General features: G+C 42.5%; 1 protein-coding gene across 3 annotated transcripts in view; it reads right to left on the minus strand.

Annotated features, from left to right (window-relative positions):
• itpk1a (inositol-tetrakisphosphate 1-kinase a) overlaps window positions 1-17,540 on the minus strand; it is a 66,581-nt gene that overhangs the window by 31,765 nt on the left and 17,276 nt on the right. The window contains exon 1 of one of the 3 annotated variants that reach the window (XM_038968262.1): window positions 15,833-16,015. The exons of the other annotated variants lie outside the window; for them this stretch is intronic. The gene's annotated coding sequence lies outside the window, so the exon portion shown is untranslated. Of the gene's footprint in view, window positions 1-15,832; window positions 16,016-17,540 lie in introns of those variants that run through there. 3 annotated transcript variants of the gene reach the window in all.

Here is a 17,540-nt window from a genome sequence, read left to right on the forward strand (position 1 = left end):
AAACTCGTTTTCCAACCACTCCACAAATTTCTTGTTAACAAACTATAGTTTTGACAAATCGGTTAGGACATCTACTTTGTGCGTGACACAAATAATTTTTCCAACAATTGTTTACAGACAGATTGTTTCACTTATAACTCACTGTATCACAATTCCAGTGGGTCAGAAATTTACATACACTAAGTTGACTGTGCCTTAAAACAGCTTGTAAAATTCCAGAAAATTATGTCATGGTTTAAAAAGCTTCTGATAGGCTAATTGACATAATTTGACTCAAATTGAGGTGTACCTGTGGATGTATTTCAAGGCCTACCTTCTCAGTGCCTCTTTGCTTGACATCATGGGAAAATCAAAAGAAATCAGCCAAGACTTTAGAAAAAAAGAAACTGTAGACCTCCACAAGTTTGGTTCATCCTTGGGAGCAATTTCTAAATGCCTGAAGGTACCACGTTCATCTGTACAAACAATAGTACACAAGTATAAACACCATGGGACCACGCAGCTGTCATATCGCTCAGGAAGGAGATGCGTTCTGTCTCCTAGAGATGAACGTACTTGTGCGAAAAGTGCAAATCAATCCCAGAACAGCAGCAAAGGACCTTGAAGATGCTGGAGGAAACAGGTACAAAAGTATCTATATCCACAGTAAAACGAGTCCTATATCGACATAACCTGAAAGGCCACTCAGCAAGGAAGAAGCCACTGCTCCAAAACTGCCATAAAAAAGCCAGACTACTGTTTGCAACTGCACATGGGGACAAAGATCTTACTTTATTGGAGAAATGTCCTCTGGTCTGGTGAAACAAAAATATAACTGTTTGGCCATAATGACCATCGTTCTGTTTGGAGGTAAAAGGGGGAGGCTTGCAAGCCGAAGAACAGCATCCCAACCGTGAAGCACGGGGGTGGCACCATGTTGTGGGGGTGCTTTGCTGCAGGACGGTCTGGTGCACTTCACAAAATAGATGGCATCATGAGGCAGGAAAATTATGTGGATATATTGAAGCAACATCTGGCAAAATGGCTTAAGGACAACAAAGTCAAGGTATTGGAGTGGCCATCACAAAGCCCTGACCTCAATCCCATAGAAAAGTTGTGGTCAGAACTGAAAAAGCGTGTGCGAGCAAGGAGGCCTACAACCTGACTCAGTTACACCAGCTCTGTCAGGAGGAATGGGCCAAAATTCACCCAACTTAATGTGGAAAGCTTGTGGAAGGCTACCCGAAACACTTGACCCAAGTTAAACAATTTAAAGGCAATGCTACCAAATACTAATTGAGTGTACATAATCTTCTGACCCACTGGGAATGTGATGAAAGAAAAATCTCTACACTATTATTCTGACATTTCACATTCTTAAAATAAAGTGGTGATCCTAACTGACCTAAGACAGGGCACTTTTACTAGGATTAAATGTCAGGAATAGTGAAAAACTGAGTATAAATGCATTTGGCTAAGGTGTATGTAAACCTCCGACTTCAACTGTATGCTTTGGCAGGGAAGAGGTAGGTAACCTACACTGGCAAAGATTTTCAGCTAGCAGACAGACACTGGAAGAAGTTTGATTGACAGATGGAAAAGCTTTGCATAGGCTCTTTCTTGCATTTTTTTGTGGGATTGTTCCGGAACCGTATAGATCACTTTTGTTCCCGGTTCCGATTGGTTCCAACTTCCACATATCATAGTAAACCATCTGTGTTTAAAATAGTCCTGCTTCTACAGGGTTGACCTGTGTGTGTGTGTGTGTGTGTGTGTGTGTGTGTGAAGCAATTAATTTATGTAGAAAAGTTGACAAAGTATCTATTCTATTGTCAAACAAGGTCCAAGATCACAGTGCAACCTTATTGTCTTGGGGCATTGCCAACAGACATTCAAAAAGATAGACCAATTCAATTCCAACAGAAATTCTTACTTCTGGCGAGGATGTCCAGCCACGTCTAATATTCCCAGCTCATGTAATATTTATGGCAGCGGAGATGATTTATCAAGTATGTATCGAACAAGATTGGTGGACTTGTCAATGCAGGGCATTGCTCCGCCTAAGGAGATCGAGGATTCCAAAGAAAACAATATCTTCCATATCGTAGATATAGTATGCATGCAAGGTTGGGATTAACTATTTTTTATTATTTTGAATCCCTATTCTTCAGTCTGACATTGGTGGAAGTATCCAAAGTGTCAGCTCAACAAATCTGATTCCGATGCTTTCTGCCAGTTCGATAACTAACACTGGTTTGAGACACTGACTACACAGAACTTATGTTTCTGGGGGTTGCTCTTGACCCAAAAAGGGGTCCCCCTTTCAACACAATCCATGAACAACCTTTGGAACAACAAATTCTAGCTGTTCAATTGCAATCCAAGCCCTTGGTTAACAACTGAAATAAGACAGATTGCATCCAAAATGGTATCCTAGTCTCTATATAGTGCACTACTTTTGCCCATAGCCCTAGTCATAAGTAGTGCACTACATGGGGAATAGCACACCATTTGCAATGCAGCCATTGCATCTTATCTGCTTACACCCAAAAACATTGATAAAGAAGGGTCATGTCTGTAGTAATGGGGAGGTGGCTCAGGCAATGATATGGTAATAATGAAGACCAAGGAATTCAAGAGAAGAAGCGATAAAAAGAGGGGACGTGATCGTGGCACAATAACTGATGAGTAATCAGCTATTACATAAACCTTAAAAAGAAAAGTTCACCCATTTTGAATGTTATTATCTCTGATGTTCTATCGATTCCCTGGGTCATTTCATGTGTATCTGTTATTGGCATTCAAGCAGGCAGAAATCTGTCTGGTATGACGTAGCACTGTGATAGTCGCTCTCACTACACTGGAAGTTAATAGGAATACGACTTTTAGATTGACATGACAGATGATTTCAGATTTCAATTCTGTTCGATGGCATAACTCGGGAGGGTGCTTTCTCGAATGAGCCTTTTAACATATTTTTGCAAAATTCCTACCTCGAGAAATGTGTAATTTAACAGAGGGTCTAGCAGGTGTTGACAAACACTTATGAACAAAATAAAACTTTGGAAACGAGGTCTGGCCAGGTGTCCGCCTCTTTAGTGCATTGCATGGTGCTGTTGCCAAAGATACTATAAAAAAGGAGATAGGAATCCAAGGAATCCAATGAATCTTGAACAAGGCAGGTGGTGTAAATGCTTTAAAATGACCTGTCATTAACTCGGCTACCTCCTGCGCCTCGACCTCCTTTCCAAAGTTTTATTTTTTGTTTATAAGTGTTTGTCAACACCTGCTACTAGCTAGCCAGGTTGCAATGGCACCCGCTTCGCCTGGAATAGCTAACGAACCATTCCAGCGCTGTAGAAGCAGTGTTTATTATGCTCTTGCCCGGGAAAATATTGACGATCTGAAGTTCCAATGTGGGAATTGTTTGCTTGCGGAGGATTACAGGCTTGAGGTGGCTATCCTTGGCAAGCAAATTCTAATTCTGTGTTAACTTACGGGGAAAACGCAAACTGGAACTCTCGTTCTCAACTCGTGGCGACAAACCGCTCGGGCCTGATGGATGTATCCCTACCTTGTCATCAGTCCCTATCTGAATGGCCTGTGCTACCGGAACTTGCCTACCAAGGAAGTCTCCTCCATCTGCTTCTCCATTGCGGAGTGGAGTAGACGGAGAACAGCAAGAAGATGGAACCAGCGCTGATTGGAACAATGTTACAAGTTGTGGAAACCGAAGGCAACGGCATGCTGCTAAGCGGACTGGAGTGTCTGCTAGACGTTCTGAGCAGATTGACACGTGGAATAGCTTCGCCGCACTAGTGCCTGATCTACCTGCGCCTTCGTCGCTGGGACTGCCTGTGTCCAACTACGCGGACTCCAGCAGCAGCTTAGTTGTCGAATTCCACTCCTTTCCCTCTCTCCGGATCTGACTGGGTACTGCCTGCTCTGGGAGGTCTGGACCTATCACTGGGAGCAGCAGGCGAATGCTATCCTGCTTCTCGTGGGCCTGTGAAATGTTCCACAAATTGTGGGAGGAATGGGCGGATTTCCCCATCCCCTTCTCCAGCCGTCGTATTGGGCAGTTCAAATGGTAAGAAATTACTCAGTCCCTGGAGCAAAAACGTTATGCTATCCAGGAGCACAGGACATCAATAAGCTGCCCCCAAATATTTTAAACCTGCATCAGCAAACAGTCTATCATAATGACATTGAATCTCACATGAACTATGAAGGGCAGCTCAGAACAGCTTAGACCAAGAGGTGCAGTGGTCTAAGGCACTGCATCTCAGTGCAAGAGGCGTCACTACCGTCCCTGGTTCGATTCCAGGCTTCAACACTACCGGCCGTGATTGTGCGCCACCCTATGGGACTCCCAATTGGCCCAGCGTCATCCGGGTTTGGCCGGGGTAGGCCGTCATTGTAAACAAGAATTTGTTCTTCACTGACTTGCCTTGTTAAAAGGTAAAAAATGGATTACATATTATTTTTTATTTTTTAATTATTGGGTCTCTGCTTGACACAAACAACCGCCCCATAATATCTGGCCCTGTGCCCTCCCTAAATCGTGGCATTGAACATTTCAGCAGACTTTTAGCCCTCCATAACTGGCTACGAGACTATTGCAGCTATGGGTGTAACATTGATTGACAATTTTGATCCCTTCTGGAAACAAAGCTCGTTTCATAAAGGAGGAAGGGATCCACCCAAATAATTTGGGTTCCTGAATCCTTTCACAGCATTAAAAGAATGCATTGAGACAAAGATTTATTAATGACCCAATCCCAGCTCAGTTAATCCTTACTAGTTGGGGAACCCTGCCTTAAAGTAATAATAAAATATTTTATATAGCACTTTTCATTACATAAGGAATCTCAAATACGTAGACTTACTCCGCAAACTATAATCTGCAAGACATTTGGGGCTGGCTTTACTGTAGCAACACTCAAAATTGTGAATTTAAAAGCAACAGTTGGACAATGGATTAAAATACTCCAGCTGTTAAATGTTTTTAATCTAATCAGATATTGACTGAATTACAGCACATAAAACAATGTACTGGCAGACAAATAATGGAGTTCAGGTAATGGTGAGAATTCAGGTATTACATTTATTGTAAAATGCAAGTTTCTTGTAATGCACTCATACATTTTAGTATATTAGTTTTTATACTTTGTGATAAATCAAGAAAACTGTGCCTCATTTTCATATATGCTGGATTTATTTGCATACATTAATATAAAGCGGATGCACAGGGCTGCAACCACCAAAAACCTGCTTGGTCTAGGCCTACCTGCGCCGTCTAGACTGCCTCAATTCCCGTTGTTCACTTGCATAATTCAACAAGTGTGTCAAGAAAGGGATACTCACACGATTGCAGATCTAAACGCTTGGCTCTAGATTACACCCACCTATACTTACATCCCTATAATCCAAGTGTTCCTTTTCGGAAGTTGCTTTCATTCAATGCATCTAATTTGTAAACATTTCAACTGTACTAAACTAAAAAAATTTTTTTTTTTTTTTACAATTGTAGAAATAAAATCCACCCACCAAAATCAAGTTATTTCTTGTGATGCAAGTGTTGAGACCGTGCTTTAAATTCCAGACGAAGCACAATGTATTCCATTGAGCTCATTTACCGGCCTCACATCAAGGGGCCTCATGAGCTGGGCATAATACAAAAATACTAGTAACATATACAGTACCAGTCAAAAGTTGACACCTACTCATTCAAGACTTATTATTTTTTACTATTTTCTACATTGTAGAATAATAGCGAAGACATCAAAACTATGAACACATATGGAATCATGTAGTAACGCCCCCCCCAAAAAAGTGTTAAATCAAAATATATTATTTGAGATTCTTCAAAGTAGCCACCATTGTCCTTGACAGCTTTGCACATTCTCTCAACCAGCTTCATGAGGTAGTCACCTGGAATGCTTTTCGAACAGTCTTGAAGGAGTTCCCACATATGCTGAGCACTTGTTGGCTGATTTTCCTTCACTCTGTGGTCCAACTCATCCCAAACAATCTCAATTGGGTTGAGGCCAGGTCATCTCATGCAGCACTCACATCACTCTCCTTCTTGGTCAAATAGCCATTACACAGCCTGGGGTGTGTTGGATTTATTGTCCTATTGAAAAACAAATGATAGTGGGACTAAGCACAAACCAGATGGGGAGGCGTATCGCTGCAGAATGCTGCGGTAGCCATGTCGGTTAAGTGTGCCTTGAATTCTAAATACATCACTGACAGTGTCACCAGCAAAGCACCCCCACACACTCATACCTCCATGCTTCACGGTGGGAACCACACATGCGGAGATCATCCGTTCACCACCTCTGCGTCTCAGAAAGACAGCGGATGGAACGAAAAATTTCACATTTGGACTCATCAGACCAAAAGGACAGGATTTCCAGTCTAATGTCCATTGCTCGTGTTTCTTGGCCCATGCAAGTCTTTTCTTATTGGTGTCCTTTAGTAGTGGTTTCTTTGCAGCAAGTCGGCATTTTCCGGATTGACTGACCTTCACGTCTTAAAGTAATGGACTGTTGTTTGGCTTGCTTATTTGAGCTGTTCTTGCATTAATATGGACTTGGTCTTTTACAAAATAGGGCCACCTTCTGTATACCAACCCTACCTTGTCTCAACCCAACTGATTGGCTCAAACGCATTGAGGAAAGAAATGCCACAAATGTACTTAAGGCACACCTGTTAATTGAAATGCATTCCAGGTGACTAGCTCATGAAGCTGGTTGAGAGAATGCCAAGAGTGTCCAAAGCTGTCATCAAGGCAAAGGGTGGCTACTTTGAACAATCTAAAATATATTTAGATTTGTTTAACAAGTTTCATAGTTTGTTTTCACTATTATTCAACAATGTAGAAAAAAAAGTTAAACCCTTGAATGAGTAAGTGTCCAACCATTTGAATGGTACTGTATAAATACTAATAATTTCTCAACTTGAGGCCCCCCTCTGCATGCTCCGCTCGAGGACCCACAACCCTACACCCAAAACGACCCACTGTCGTGGGCTTGCTCAGCGCATCACTCTTATTCGGTCTTGCCTCAGCAGGTTGGTTCAGCAGCAGCAAAATCTGCGGGAAGAGTCAACGTAGAAAAGGAAATGGAGAGGAAGGGGGCATTTTGCCTGGCCACTGTGCCCAGGTTAGTGGTGTAAAGTCTGGTTTGCTTGCTGTTTGTGGTTTTAGGCTGGGTTTCTGTACAGCACTTTGCGATATCAGCTGATGTAAGAAGGGCTATAAAATAAATTTGTAGCATTTACTTTGTACTTTTACTCAAGTCTGTCAATGGGAGTACTCTTCCACCAATGTACTTAAGAACATTTTAAACCAGATTACCAGTAAAATACTTAAAAGTAAAAAAGTGACTTTCACAAGAGTAATTTTCTATTAGGGTATTGTGAACCATCCAGAGGTTTGGGGGCCAAATGGAGTCAGAGGGACGGGGACACTCCGGGAATCCCCGAAAGCATCCCTTATTACCGGCGCAAGGCAAAGGACGAGGCTATTACGCATGAGAAAAAAAAAAGAGAATGGAGAAAGGAACAGACAAAGAAATAAGGAGGAACATAGAACAAAGGACAGAACATTGAAAGACCAAGAACAGCTTAAATGAAGAATTTATGAGTGATTCCCGGTGCAGCGAGCCAAAGCCAAGATTAGCCACAAAAGACCATTTAATTAGGTGATTATGGAAAGTATTTTTGGTTTGTAAGTGAAGTGCTCTGTATTGAGGTAGGATTTTGTTAACCCTTTCTTGAACCGGTCCCCTCTGGACCGATCACAGTTCCTTCATTTTTACTCAAGTAAGACAATTGAAGAATTTTTCCACCACTGCCAGGTTAGTGAGGCCACATTGACAATGAAAAAGGCCTTCAAAAAAGTGAATTAGGCCATACAACCACCTTCAGAAAGTATTCACACCTTTTCCACATAGTTGTGTTACAGACTGAATTTAAAATGGATTAAATTGAGACGGTCACTGGCCTACACACACAATAACCCATAATGTCAAAGTGGAATAATGTTTTTTAAAATGTTAAATTAAAAAGCTGAAATGTCTTGAGTCAATAAGTATTCAACCCCTTTGCTATGGTAAACCTAAATATAAATAAAAAAGCAGACATTGAATATACCTTTGAGCATGGTAAAGTTACTAATTACACTTTGGATGGTGTATCACTACAAAGATACAAGTGTCCTTCCTAACTCTGTTGCCGGAGAAGAAGGAAACCACTCTGGGATTTCACCATGAGGCCAATTGTGACTTTAAAACAGAGTTTAATGGCTGTGATAGGAGAAAACATTGTAGTTACTCCACAATACGAACCGAATTGACAGAGCGAAAAGGAAGCCTGTCCAAAATAAAAATATTCCAAAACATGTATTCTGTTTGCAACAAGGCACTAAAAATAATACTGCAAATCCAATACATTGAGTACCACCCCATATTTTCAAGCATAGTGGTGGTTGCATCATGTTATTGTACAATCCAGGTGTGCAAAGCTCTTTCAGGCTTACCCAGAAAGACTCACTGCTGTAATCACTGTCAAAAGGTGATTCTAACATGCATTGACTCAGGGGTATGAATACTTCTGTAATTGATATGCCCTCTGCCTGAGGCCTCCAAATCACTAAGTCCGCCCATTACAAATGTTTCCGCAGTCGTTATGTTATGACAACAGAGTCATATTAAAGTGACAAGTGGATTTTGCACCTCTCAAAGACAGGAAATAGGTGGCTGAAAAGGAGAGTTCAGGTGGGTGGGGCACGCGTTGCGACACTCACAATGGGTTCCCATAGGAGAACCCCTTTTTGGTTCCAGGTACAACCCTCTGTGGAAAGAGTTCTACCAGAAACCAAAAATAGTTCTTCCAAGGGTTCTCCTATGGGAACCGAAGAACCGGTTTAGGTAGCATCTTTTTCTATAAGTGTAATTTACTGTTGCCTGATGGAATACTCTAAGCACAAAGGGTCCAACAAAAACCCACGGAAAAAAACAAGACTCACGTTAAAAGTGAAGAAAGTAAGTATTAGACCATGCCTAATTGAGCAGTGTTCTATAGCTTACCACTAACGCAACAAGTTGATCATTAACAAATATTTATTTAGTCTCTTGTGACAGCCGACCTATGACTGGGTGTTCCCCACCCAAGGATGACATGTGACAAGGAATCTACTCAAAGTCCACTCCTACTTCAATACAATAATGTGGATTTGTTCAAATGGTTTTCTAGTATCTTGGTAGCATTAAGACCATTGTTAGTTCCCACGTAAGGTGCATCGGTAGCGTCCGAACAATAGTTGCACTAAAACATAGTAGCCCAAGTCTCTTTTTGCGAATGATAGGCTACTTCAACAAAAATGGGATAAACAATTGTTAACATTTAGTCACAATCATTGTTAAAAAACAAATCCAGGCTGAGAGGACAGAGAAAAGTGCTTCTTCTTTCTTAGTGCTCACAGGTTTCTTATCAGCTGAACTGTCTGGCAGACGGTAAAACAGCTGGAGGGAAGCCCTAAAGCCATTACAAATCGGTACATTATGGTAAAGTTGCGGGCACTAAAACAGTTTTTACAACAGGTTTGGTGGTTGTGACAAGCCATCACTAGAAGACGCATTGCAGTGATTATTTGGCCAGTACTGCAGCGCAACCTAACTTTTTATTGCATGTAACTGTAGGTATAAAATTACCCATTGCAAGAATGGGGTGAAGATAGTCATGAGAGTGGCAGAGCTGGGGATCAAACTCCGGTCTCCTAGAGCAACGTGTGGTCTGGAGTTGGAAGCAGCGCTACTGCCAGACCAAACGTATAAAATACATCTTAATCCTGTTCACGTCCATAGATAAAACTCAACCCTAGGTGGTTGGCATCACAATCAATGTACACAACTGTACTCAAATTGCTTAGATTCAAAATGTTCTGACATTTTTATGTCTATGCACACGTGACTGTGCTCGTTTATTTGTTGATGCACATTTAAATTTGTCTGTGCATGCGAGTGTGACAGGTGCGTTTGCGTAGATGCGGCAGGTCCCAGAGAGAGCTTATACAAAGTGGTTCCATAGCCTTTCACATCTACCTTCTTCAAACAAAAGACATGCTGACTTTGGGACAGTTCCCAGGACATCTTTTCAAAATGGACAGACGGCAATGAAACTTCAAATGTATGCACATTGCAAGATCAAATTTATCATGTATAAAATGCTGGCCAGGCCAATATTTTGGCTACCCTGGCTATGCCCCCATACTTTAGGATGACAATGCCCCCATCCACAGGACACAAGTGGTCACTGAATGGTTTAATGAGCATGAAAACAAAATGTCCACCATATGCAATGGTCATCTCAGTCACCAAATCTCAACCCAATTGAACACTTATGGGAGATTCTTGAGCAGCGTCTGAGACTGCGTTTTCCACCATCAACAAAACACCAAATTGAATTTCTCGTGGCAGAATGGTGTCGCATCCCTCCAATAGAGTTCCAGACACTTGTAGAATCTATGCCAAGGTGCATTGAAGCTGTTCTGGCTCAACTCCCTAGACACTATGTTAGTGTTTCCTTTATTTTGGCAGTTACCTGTACTTCATCAGTTTAACACAGAACCATGTCATTATGATAAAGTGGTCTTGCAAATGTTACAAATTACAAGCAAAAGTCAAATTTACACACCTGTAATGTGCAAACAGGATAACAGAAGCCCAAGATAAAAAAAAGTATAATAATATTGGTGAGACTTAGGCCCAATTCTGTATAAGGATTGCATGCGAGCAGTAGTGTGAACACACGTAAACGCTGTTTATGCACCGTTTATTTTACGTAGGAGTTTCCCCACCTATTGAGGAAAAATACATCTAGAATATAGGGAGCATTACTTTACTCACAGCAAATGGTGATCCGCGTTTTAACCCACCTATTTTGTAACACCTAGTGATTCATAAAAATAAACTCTGTATTATGTGAAACAGCGACACTGTTCGCCCCTGGGCCTTGATCATTTTTATTCTGTTAACAAAACGGAGGCGAGGAGCATCCAGCAGTGTGATAAATAACTTTGTTGTAATATCCCAAACAGACGTGGCAGTTTCACCATTAAGGATTCAAGCTTTAAGCATTACATGTACCTTGTATAATGCCTGTGATCATTAGACAAGGGCTGCATCACATAATCCACATGGAACATTCAGAAAGAAATATTATATAGAACAGACGTGAATGACACTTAGATTAAGCAATCATGCCAGCTCTTAAATCGTGACGTCTAATACATTATAATATTTTGGTGGGTGCTTATACATGTGTGTATTATATGCATGTGTGAACTGGACATTTGATTTTGCATATCACAACTCCCCCTGATACACCCTCAGAGTGGGGTCACAGCCAGGGTCAGCCTGGAGCAATTAGGGTTAAGCGCCTTGCTTATAGTGCTGAGTGATTAACTGTAATGTTATTTTTCAGTTTTAAAACTCATTGACGACATCAGTTGAAATACATTTTGTTTGTTTTTTCCCCCCCTGAGCTCACACATTTTCTCACTGCAGTTTATCTAGAGATCAGTCAGATCAAGCCCGAACAGTTCGTTGTATACTGAACAAAAATGCTACAATTTTAAAGTTGAGTTACAGTTCATAAAGGAAAATCTGTCATTTGAAATACATTCATTGGGCCCTAATCTAGGGATTTCACATGACTGGGAATACAGATTTGCATCTGTTGGTCATATATCATAAAAAAAGGTAGGGGCATGGATCAGAAAACCAGTATGTATGTGGTGTGATCCCCATTCGCCTCATGCAACGCGACATCTCCTTAGCATTGAGTTGATCAGGCAGTTGATTGTGCCCTGTGGAATGTTGTCCCACTCCCCTTCAATGGCTGTGCGAAGTTGCTGGATATTGGAAGGAACTGGAAAAAGCTGTCACATGTCAATCCCAATGTCTGGTGAGCATGCAAGCCAGGGAAAAACTGGGACATTTTCAGCTTCAGGAATTGTGTACATATCCTTGCGACATGGGGATTGACATCATCATGCTGAAACATGAGGTGAAGGCCGCAGATAAATGGCATGACAATGGGCCTCAGGATCTTGTCACGGTATCTCTGTGCATTCAAATTGCCATCGATAAAATGCAATTGTGTTTGTTGTCCGTAGCTTATGCCTGCCCGTACCGTAACCCCACAACGTCAGCAAACTGTTCACCCACACGACGCCATACACATGGTCTGCGGATGCGAGGCCGGTTGGACTTACTGCTAAAACAACGTTGGAGGCGGCTTATGGTTGAGAAATAACCATTCTATTACCTGGCAACAGCTCTGATGGACATTCTGGCAGTAGGCATGGAAATTGCACACTCCCTCAAAACTTGAGTCATCTGTGGCGTGACAAAACTGCACATAGTGCATTTGGAGAGTATTCAGACCCCTTGACTTTTTCAAAATTGTTACTTTACAGCCTTATTCTAAAACATATTAAATTGTTGCCCCCAATCTTCACACAATACCCCATAAAGACAAAGCAAAAACAGGTTTTTAGAAAGTAAAAAAAAAAAATCATGTACTAAAATATGACATATACAAACATGGCTTCCGAGTGGCGCAAAGGTCTAAGGCACTGCATCTCAGTGCAAGAGGCGTCACTACAGTCCCTGGTTCAAATCCAGGCTGTATCACATCCGGTGATTGGGAGTCGCATAGGGCGGTGCACAATTGGCCCAGCGTCTGGGTTTGGCCGGGGTAGGCCGTCAATGTAAATAACAATTTGTTCTTAACTCACTTGCCTAGTTAAATAAAAATATATTCAGACCCATTACTCAGTACTTTGTTGAAGCACCTTTGGCAGAGATTGCAGCCTTGGGTATGACGTTGCAAGCTTGGCATACCTGTATTTGGGGGGTTTCTCCCATTCTTCTCTGCATACTCCCTCAGGCTTTTGTCAGGTTGGATGGGGAGCGTCGCTTCACAGCTATTTTCAGGTCTCCCCAGAGATGTTTGATCAGGTTCAAGTCCGGGCTCTGGCTGGGCCACTCAAGAACATTCAGAGACTTGTCCCGAAGTCACTCATGTGTTGTCTTGGCTGTGTGCCTAGGGTTGTTGTCCAGTTGGAAAGTGAACTGTCGACCCAGTCAGAGGTCCTGAGTGCTCTGGAGCAGGTTTTCATCAAGGATCTTTCTGTACTTTGCTCCGTTCATCTTTCCTTCGAGCCTAGGTATCCTCCCAGTCCCTGCCGCTGAAAAACATTCCCACAACATTATGCTGCCACCACCATGCTTCACCGTAGGGACGGTGCCAGGTTTCCTCCAGATGTGAGACTTGGTATTCAGGCCAAAGAGTTTTATCTTGGTTTAATGAGACCAGAGAAACTTGTTTCTCATGGTGTGAGAGTAATTTACAAACAGGCTGTCATGTGCCTTTTACTGAGGGGTGGCTTCCGTCTGGCCACTCTACCAGAAAGGCCTAATTGGTGGAGTGCTGCAGAGATGGTTGTCCTTCTGGAAGGTTCTCCCATCTCCACAGAGGAACTCTGGAGCTCTGTCAGAGTGACCATTGGGTTTTTGGTCACCTCCCTGACCAAGGCCCTTCTCCCCCGATTGCTCAGTTTGGCCGGGCAGCCAGCTCTAGGAAGAGTTTTGGTGGTTTCAAACTTCCATTTAAGAATGATGAGGCCACTGTGTTCTTGGGGACCTTCAATGCTGCAGAAATGCTTTGGTACCCTTCCCCAGATCTGTGCATCGACACAATCCTGTCTCAGAGCTCTACGGACAACTCATTCGACCTCATGGCTTGGTTTTTGCTCTGACATGCACTGTCAACTGTGGGACCTTATATAGACAGGTGTGCCTTTCCAAATCAACAGAATTTACCACGGGTGTACTCCAATCAAGTTGTAGAAACATCAAGGATGATCAACGGAAACAGGATGCACCTGAGCTTAATTGCGAGTCTCATAGCAAAGGGTCTGAATACTTACGTAAATAAGAAACCCGTTTTTGATTTGTAATAAATGTACAAAAATGTATAAAAACCTGTTTGAGTTTTAATTATGGGATATTGTGTAGATTGATGAAGGACATTATTTTATTAAATAAGGCTGTAACGTAACAAAATGTGGAAAAAGTGAAGGGGTCTGAATACTTCCCGAATCCACCGTACTTGTCTGAAGACAGAAGAACACTCAAGTGGGATGGAGCAGTTGCTTTTCAAAGTATCTCTACCTGAAAATACATGACCTAAGATAGTTCATATTCAGCAGTCATAAAAGTATGCCTTATTTACTTTGAAGAACAAGTAAAAATAGCAATTTTGTCAGACAGCATAGGCAGCAGCTATTTAAAGATTAGATGACTTAGAATGAAATAAAAAGTAATAGGCCTACACCACTGAAATACTTTAAAGTAATGTGAATAAATGGTTAATAAGTGATAAGCAGTAATGGGCAGTTACTACCATAATGGAACATGTATTAATTGTTTTCTGTCGTTACAGCATTAAACCCACATAATATTTTTTTAGACATATGCATTATCGAAACCATGATTTTTAAAATACTCAAAACAGACCCCAAAAAGCTCTCAAATCGCTCAGCACTACTTGCTCAAGGGCACAGACAGATTTTACTCGCCGTTTCGAACTAGCACCCTTTCGGTTACTGGCCCAACATTGACTACTAGGCTACCTGCCGCCCTACAATGTTCAGTTTGTGTCCCCTTCGAGACCAGGGGCATTTAAACATGCAATTGTATACAAATATGATGAGCATGTTATATTATGTAGTACTCATGAAGCTAATTTTTATTGGGAACTTATACAAGATTTAACCACATTCTGAATAGCACATTATAAATAATTAGGGAAGAGGGTACAATTTGGGACAAAGCCAGTGTGTTGTGGAATTGGAGAGGTTCTAACCTCTGCTTAAACCCTCCAAGACACTAGTGACTTCCGCTCTGCTCCAAATATATAAAACGATAGCACTCACTTCAAGCACATCGTAAGCTTAAAGAATAATTTTTTCTAGAGCCGCCTCGGTACAATTCTATGTCCCCAGTGTTTCCCAGCTTGGTCGTTAGACACAAACCCATCCCCCCACCCGGCCATTCCACATTTGGTTCACTCCAACACTTGATTCAACTAGTCTTCAAGCATCTGATTAGTTAAAGCAACTATGCTGGTGATTGAATATCTAAACCAAATGTAGAATGGGCAGGGCCCCCAAAAAGAGAGACTAACAGTCATACACTTTACGTACAGGTGGTCCCGGGAATCAAACCCACTATCCTGCCATTGCAAGCGCCATGCTCTGCCAACTGATCTAAAGAGGACCAGCTCTCTAATCTCTCAATCATTCATTCCAGGAGCCACACAGATAATTTGTAACTCCCTAATGTTGCAATTAAAGGGCCATAAAAAGCAACATGATTGGCACCATTAAGTCATTCAAAACATGTCTTCGATCATTGATTACAATTATGGAAACCGGGTACCAAACAGTCATTGCCGTTCACTGCAGAAGTAGGATCTGCTTTCCCCAACTAATCTTTACCTTAACCCCAATGGAAGCTTTCCTGACCCCAATGGAACTAATTGAATAGTCCATCAATCGGTCTTAAAATCCACCCTGTATCTGTGCTTGGGGGCAATGTGGGTAGCATGATGGCTCTGACAAAGGTTTGTTCCTCACTTTGAGCCCTTAAAAAAAAAAAAAAAAACGTACTGCATAGTTTCCTATGTATTATTTCTGACATTGTTAGCCGAGAAAATCTTAAATGTTATTACATACAGCCGGGAAGAACTATTGGCTCTAAGAGCGACGTCAACTTACCAAAGTTACGACCAGGAATAGGACTTTGCCGAAGCGGATCCTTTGTTCAGACCACCACCCAGGACATTGGATCTAATCCCAGAGGCCGAGCCAAACAACGTCGGGGGAGAAGGGGTAGACGGAGCGGCCTCCTGGTCAGACTTCGGAGGCGTGCACACCAACCGCTTCCGAGTATATTACTCGCCGATGTCCAGTCTCTAGACGACAAGGTGGATGAAATTAGGGCACGAGTTGCCTTCGAGAGACAGAGATTGTAACATTTGCTGTTTCACGGAAACATGGCTCACTCGGGATATATTGTCGGAGTCGGTACAGCCACCGGGTTCCTTCATGGGTAAACATCTCTGGGAAGAAGGGTGGGGGTGCATGCTTCATGATTAACGACTTATGGTGTAATCATAACAACATACAGGAACTCAAGTCCTTTTGTTCACCTGACCTAGAATTCCTTAAATCAAATGCCGACCGCATTATCTACCAAGAGAATTCTCTTCGATTAGTCACAGCCGTGTATAACCCCCCAAGCAGATACCACGACAGCCCTCAAGGAACTTCACTGGACTATGTAAACCATATATCCTGAGGCTGCATTTATTGTTGCCTGGGATTTTAACAAAGCTAATTTGAGAAAAAGGCTCCCTAAATTCTATCAGCACAATGACTGTAGCATGCGTGCAGGCAATACACTGGACCACTACTACTCTAACTTCAGCGATGCATACAAGGCCCTCCCCCACCCTCCCTTCGGCAAATCCGACCACGACTCCATTTTGCTCCTACAGGCAGAAACTCAAAGAGGATGTACCCGCGACTAGAACCATTCAATGCTGGTCTGTTTAATCGGAATCCACGCTTCAAGATTGTTTTGATTATGCGGACTGGGAAATGTTCCGGGAAGCCTCAGAGAATAACACTGATTTGTGCATTGGAGAGGTTGTACCCCCTTTGACTATTAAAACCTACCCTAACCAGAAACCGTGGATAGATGGCGGCATTTGCGCAAAACTGAAAGCGCGAACCACCACATTCCACATGGAAAGATGACTAGGAATATGGCCGAATATTAAACAGTAGTTATTCCTGCCGCAAGGTAATCAAACAAGCAAAATGTCGGTTTCAGGACAAAGTCGCAATTCAACTGCCCAGACACGAGACGTATGTGGCAGGGTCTACAGGCAATTACAGACTACAAAAAGAAAACCAACCACGTCAGACACTGACGTCTTGCTTTCAGACAAACTAAACACCTTTGCCCGCTTTGAGTGTAATACAATGCCACCGACGGGGCCCGCTAACAAGGACTGCGGGCTCCCCCTCTCCTTCTCCGTGGCCGACTTAAGTCATTTAAATGTGTTAACCCCTGCAAAGCTGCTGGCCCAGACGGCATCCCTAGCCTCGTACTCAGAGCATGCGCAGACGACAACAGTAGTGGGCTTGATTACCAACAACGACGAGACAGCCTACAGGGAGGAGGTGAGGGCACTCAGAGTGTGGTGTCAGGAAAACAACCTCTCACTCAACGTCAACAAAACAAAGGAGATGATCGTGGACTTCAGGAAACAGCAGAGGGAGCCGCCCCCTATCCACAGACGGGACAGTAGTGGAGAAGGTGGTAAGTTAAGTTCCTCGGCGCACACATCACGGACAAACTGAAATTGTCCACCCACACAGACCGTGTGGTGAAGGCGCAACAGCGCCTCTTCAACCT

Source organism: Salvelinus namaycush, chromosome 29 (assembly GCF_016432855.1).
Source record: "Salvelinus namaycush isolate Seneca chromosome 29, SaNama_1.0, whole genome shotgun sequence".
In the NCBI taxonomy this organism is placed as follows: Eukaryota; Metazoa; Chordata; class Actinopteri; order Salmoniformes; family Salmonidae; genus Salvelinus; species Salvelinus namaycush.